The sequence below is a fragment of the Benincasa hispida genome, chromosome 1 (assembly GCF_009727055.1).
Source record: "Benincasa hispida cultivar B227 chromosome 1, ASM972705v1, whole genome shotgun sequence".
NCBI lineage: Eukaryota > Viridiplantae > Streptophyta > Magnoliopsida > Cucurbitales > Cucurbitaceae > Benincasa > Benincasa hispida.
Window position 1 is genome coordinate 10865186 of NC_052349.1, and position 6863 is coordinate 10872048.

Genomic DNA, 6863 nt, shown 5'->3' on the forward strand with positions numbered 1-6863 from the left:
TCATAACGTTTGTTGAAATTGATGAGGAGTTTGAACATCGTAACTATGCACGAGATGATTGTGAAGGCATATCATTGTGATAACGTATAATTAGTAGGATTTTTTGGAGTATGCACTAATTATATATAGGATTTATGATTATTGATTTTTTGATTTACACTGCCATAGCATGATGTAGGCATTTTTTTTTTGTACATCAATATACTCTTTGTGGCCATTTTTTGAATTCGTACTAACATAGAATTAGTGGCCTTTATGTAAATTTGCACTAACGTAGTGCACAATATGTATTTGTATATGTATGTATTTGCACAAATGTATCATATGTGGCCATGTTTGTGAATTTGTACTCATATGAATATACTTGTGAGAATTTGCTTAAATATTTATATCACATATATGGATATTATTTTTATATTGACTCTGACTGTTGCAATGCAATTTAGTGTTTTTTTTAAAAAAAAAAAAAAAATTTCAAGTTGCATTTTTTGGACCAACAATTTAGGATTTAAAGCACTAAAAACAAATATGTAAGTTGTCTTTCAAACATTTCTTTTTTCTTCTTTTAGGAAAAAGATCAATGTATAATATTATTTAATTGTTTTGTTTCAGGGTTTGCTTAAAGAGAAAGTTGTAGTAAACAAAAACAAATGTACAAAACCTCGTAGTGTACCCCAATATGCAATTGAACGACAACAATCTGATTGCCTTATGGAGAACATCGTGGAGATTTGCAAAATCATTTAGTATGGATCTGACAACCCAAATGACAGATGACGACAGTAGTGAGGATGAGCAACCATTACTCCATCTTACAAAGGTTGTTAAATGAAACACAGAAATGCATTGAACACATAATGTATTAATTCCTTAATGACAAAATGTAATACAATACAACATAAGAAAAGAAAAGAAAATGAAATGACCAGCTGGAAGCAATGACTTACTTCTAGCGGATGTGCGTCAAGGCTGCCGGTGGTGCCATTGATGGGTGATGGAGCTGACTCTCCCGAGATCTAGCTCCGATCGAAGGCTCCAGTCGTCACTCGGAATGGATGAGGGAGATGAAGAACTCTCAAGCTTTCTTCTCACACATTTGTCTGGATCATAGGGATAACCCTGGATCTGCCCTAAGGCGAAGCTCAGGTGAAAACCCCAGATAAGTTGAAATTCTGCTCATCAGCTTCCTTATATAGAGCTTGGATCGTCGACAACATTAATGGACTGCTCTGATTCCGACATTCGCAGCGCGTTAGTCCTTTTCTGAATCTCTGCTGTTAACGGCGTGGTAGGTGAAATGTCAACATCATCTTTTGATTTCCTTGAGATATGTGCTAATGCGTTCATTCCACCAACCTTGCGTGATCCCTTTATTATGCGTTATCGTGTAGCCGCAATCATGTAGTGATCGCATTCGTTTAATACTGCAACTTTTACATGACGACCGCAACCGCTTGACGATTGCAACTCCTATGCGATGGACGCATGCAGCTGATTACCGCAACATCCATGCGTCGATCAAATGCGTTCGCCTTTGCGAGGGAGATTTTCTCCGCATGCGGTTGTCTATGCGGTAGTCCGACTTCCACGTTTTCGTCCACCTCCTGCATTAGCTACAAAAACAGATAATTAAGCGCATAATAACGGGTTAGCTGAGATTCTCAATGTTGAACGCCGCAAGCTCATTTTCTCATAAATTCCTAACATAATTGCCGCATATTGTGCTTAATAGCCTTCATAATTCTAAATAAAAGACCTAAGATGATATGCATTTCTGCATGCCATCAACAACCTATTGGGGAAACATCTATTTGTTGGAATTGATGTCCTAATTCTCCCGTAGTCTCGTAGTTTGTAATCTTTGTACACATTGTTATTAATAAAATAAGAGTTATTTTATTTGCATTTACTCATATCCAATAAACAAAGATCCAAGGTGTATTGATTGTACTGTGCACCGGTCGTTGTGTTCGAGCGTTGCTGATCTTGGACGCTTGGAGATTGATCGAGGGATTCGTGAAGAGTGTTTCTTCAAAGGTATGCATACCCTATCCTTTGATACTCTTGTTAGCATGCTGTAACTTCTTGTTGTGCATGACCTATTAGTTATTGTTCTTGTAGTGTAATTTTTTTTGTTCAACTTCAATGGAATTTGGAACGATCCTTCTGCTGCTCGTGGAAATTCTCATGTTTAATTTCCTTTAATTGGTATCAGAGCCAGGTTGTTCTGATATTCCAAATCCCAATTCATTTTTGAACTTCTTTTATATTTGTGGTGGGTTTTAAAGTTTTTGTATTACGTTTAAGAGTTAAATGTGTTTGTGGATGTGTTGATAAATATTTACGGGTTAATTGCCTATGTTTAAAGCTTTCTTAAAGGTTACAAAGTGTTAATTTATAAGGGCTCATGCGTTTTTTGGTATAATTAATAAGTAACGAGTCTGTAATTCAAAGTGTTTAAGTTTGTTGAGTCGTTCGTGATTATAGTTTCGAAGCATGGAGATGTAGTTCTCATCGAGGAAGAAGACCAAAGGTTGGTCGTATCGTGTAGCCTAAGGTAAACGATAGTTGACATTTGGCTACACGATCGTGTAGAAAAGTTCTACGTGATCGTGTAGTATTTACTAAATAATCGTTTAACTAATGCTAAACGATGGGGTAAAGCGTTTACTCTATCGCATAGCGTTAATTGCTCGATCACGTGGACGCTGGAGGTAAATGATCGCGTATAACATATGATGCCCATCGTTTAATAAAAGGCGTGCGCAGTAAATGATCGTGTAGTTAGCATGCTTTATCGCTTAGTCACTAACTACACGATCCCCTGGTATACGATACCTCACGTTTGCTCAACGATAGTTTAGACGATTGTGCTTCACCACATCGTTGTCGTTTAGTCGATCGCTTAAGGCTTGCGTTGCTTGTTGCGTGCTGCACTATCGTGTACCTCATGCTTCATCGCATAATAAAGGTACACGATCGTTTAGCTCAGGAAGCGTTGGTAAACGATTGAGTAAGTAGTTTACTCTATCGTGTAGGCGATCACTCAGATTTGGTACACGATCAAGGAGACGTGTTTCTTCGCCCAGACAGTTCAAGACCCGGTTCGCGTGTTTGAACCAAAGACTCTTTGCTATTTGTAATAGTTACTTTTTTTTTTTTTTTTTTGAGGATTTGAGGCTAATTATCCCGGTTCATCAACTTTTATTTAATATACATGTGATGCATGTTGGTTTATATGCCATAATGTATAACACATAGATTTGAAACCCACCTTAAGTTATGCAATTATTCATGTATTATATATTATAAGTGTTATAACATAGTTTTTGGCATGATGAAATTACAATAGTGCATGCGCATGCATCAAGAAATATAAAATTTATATTTATGCATGCAGTAAGTATATTCCTGCATCATCCTCAAATTATAAGCATTATAGTATAAGGGTGAATGGAAGCATGTTTGCTTTGTTCATTGCTTGGTTGTATAAGTCTTATATAAAAGTAGCAATGAATGAACAATGCATGAAACATGACACTTAGGCTAATTTATAAGCGTTATGAATGCCTTGTATGTGTAGCTTCGCATTGTGTATGGTTTTGGTTGTTTCCAGTTATAAGCGTTATAATGGAAATTAGAACTAAAATCAATAAGAAAGAGTTGCATGTAGACTTAGGTGAACTCATGTTTTAAAATTGAATTGAGATAGACCTAAGTTCAAGATTCTAATAAGATTAGCAACCTAAGTTTAATCTTTTGAATCGGTTTAATAGAATTAAATTGATTGGCATAAAAGATTAAATTTATATTAAATCTATCTATAAGGGACCTCTCGTCTAATGCGGGTTCTGTCTAATGGGGTACTTAAGCTGACGGAAACAAAATACACCTACCTGGAAAGGTGAATTAAATAGATTTTCTGCAAGCATACGATAGTTGATCAAAGACTTCGTTAAAGAGTTTAATGAATGATGGTCAAAAGCTATTCAACTTTCCAAGGTAAAAGTTACTCTTGGGCAAACCTAAAAAGTCACTTAGTTAAAATCCTTAGTCGTGTTTTTTCTAAGTAAACTAAACCCTAGGTTATAAAATACTCAGTGGGAGGAAGAGATGTATATGATATGTCAATGATTCCACTCATGTTTCTCCTTGAATGTTCACATCGTTAGAATCATGTTTGGCCTCATAGTGCTCTGAGAGCATCCCCCTTCGAATGGTGTTTGCATGAGTCAATATCAAGGTGGACGGAGAGTGTATTTATAGTAAGTGGGTGAAGGGTTTGTATCAATACGTCCTGCAATCTCCTTCATTGGTTTGCACCGTGAGATCATTCTTGCACTCCCTCGTGGCGCCCTATGAGCATCCCCCTTCGGATGGGTTTTGTGTAGTTGGTCAATATCTAGGTGAATTTTAAAAATGGATAAGGTTACTTTAGTTTTTGCCCCAATTCGATTTTTTCCCTTTGGATTGACTGCTTGGGGAGAAACTCTAGGGCCTAAAGTGGCGGGTCACACTTATGGGAAATTTTTAAGCAAGTTAATGATTTCTTGACCAAATCAATGATGGCTAGTCATTATAGGAGCAAGAGTTGTTATGGTATTAATGACTGGTTGAGATCGTCTCAATTTAGAGGAGGGATAAATTGACCACCCTTCGGCAGCTTTTATCCTAAACCTTTGAAGTGTCATTGCAAAACTAGATGTCACACGGGGTTCATTTCAGTTTTGCTAGACTGTATTGAATATTGTATGTTTTTCAACGAGTATTTGCTTAAAACTTAACATAGGTCGATGTGTTTCTTTTTCAGCAACATGAATGTTTTTTCGTTAAATTCCTCTAGTTTGATCGATTTCATACAATAGAAATAGTCTGTTAAAACATATTTCATGGTAAACGCCTCGAGTTTGTCATGGTTGAGGAGTGTCCTCAAGTCCCAACCCTTGATGCATCGCGAAGTATTCGTAATGCATATGAGGTGTGAATGAAGGCTAATTCATTGGCTCGACTTCACATATTGGCTAGAATACCTAATGTTTTGGCCAAAAGGGTTGAGAACATGGTCATTGCATGTGAGATCATGCACTCGTTGCAAGAATTGTTTGAACATTAGTTCTAAATTTTTTAGAACAGAGGAATGGATGACAAAGAAACTAGTAGTGTCAGTTTCCAAGATAACTTCCAGGAAGAGAAAGTAAGTGTTGCTGACTCTGTTGAAGTTCATTGACGAGAAGTGTTCTCTAAAATGGAGCTTGGAAATTATTTAGGTTCTGATACTGATCCCACTACTCTCCAAAAGAAGAGGAAGTCTAATGACAGTAAATGTGATTTATTTGTCTTAGAGACGTGTTTGGTAGATAATGATAATTTTGCCTAGATAGTTGATTCAGGTACTACTAACCACGTTAGTTCTTCTTACCAAGGATTTAGTTCCTGGAAAAGATTGCCACAAGAAGAGTTGACTCTTCGAGCTAGTACTGATGAGGTTGTTTCAGCTGTTGCTGTGGGAAGGCTGAAGTTATTTTTGGACAAGAAATGCTACCTGCTACTGGATGTTTTTGTAGTTCCTCATATCAAGAGGAACTTAATCTTGGTTTTTTGTATCATTGAACAAGGCTATACTGACTTCTTTCTGAGAGTAAAGGGTTTATTTTCAATAATGGTATAGAGATTGGTTTTGGTTCAATGGAAAATAACTTGTATGTACTAAGGCCGTTAGTCATAAAAGCCTTGTTTAATACTGAAATGTTCAGTACGGCGGCAACAGCTAAGAGACTAAATGTTTCTCCGAAAGAAAAAATCCATCTTTGGCATCTAAGGTTAGGTCACATCAACCTCAATAGGATTGAATAGTTGGTGAAATGTGGATTTCTAAAGAGTTTAAAAGAAAACTCCTTGTCGGTGTGTGAATCATGCCTTGAAGGCAAGATGACCAAACGACCTTTTAGTAGAAAAAGTTATAGAGCCAAGGAAGCCTTGGAGCTTATACATTCCGACCTCTGTGGTCCGATAAGTGTTAGAGCTTGAGATGGGTATGAATATTTCATCTCTTCCATAGATTATTATTCAAGGTATGGGTATCTCTATCTAATGCAACGTAAGTCTGAAGCTCTTCACAAATTCAAGGAGTATAAGGCTAAAGTTGAAAATGTTGGGGTTAATGCCCTAAAGTCTCGTGTCCTGTAGTTTGTAAACAGCTTGTACGAATGCTTGTGTTATATAATATATGATATTTACTTCACATCTTGTTTTTTGCTCAGTTACATGTTTTATTTGCTTTACCACAAACCAATAAACTCAAAATCCCTGGTTATCTATATGTAAATCAAGCATGTATGTGGTGATATACAAGTAGATCATGTCTTGAGTGATAACCAAAATAGTCTGTAGTATATGAATATAGGAGGGAAACCTTATCCTGGTAACGCTGCGGATGCAGCCCGCTTTGTGGAATGGTCACAAGTGTTGTGACTTATCGTAGATGGTCTGATCTTAATCATTCATGTTTGGAACATGCGAGCGGGGGCGTCCTATACAAAGAGTTTTTATAAGACTTTACCACGAAGTGTTAACGTCTCGTTATATAACACTGTTCATGACTGATACTTCACTTCACTAGGATGACCAGAGGTAACATGACCTCAATCCTAAGTGAGTTGAGAACTCCTGCCATTGAGGGAGGTCTTTTGATTTGTATGGGTACGAGTGGCCAGGTCGCCAATTCAAACCTACCATTTTGAGGATTCGTCTGATTTGGGAGCTGGGAACTCAGCTACACAAGATGAAATTCACTCCTTTCCCAAGGCAGTGGTAAGTAGATAGATAGCTCCTTAAAGGGCTGATTCCAGGGCTTGAAACATGTG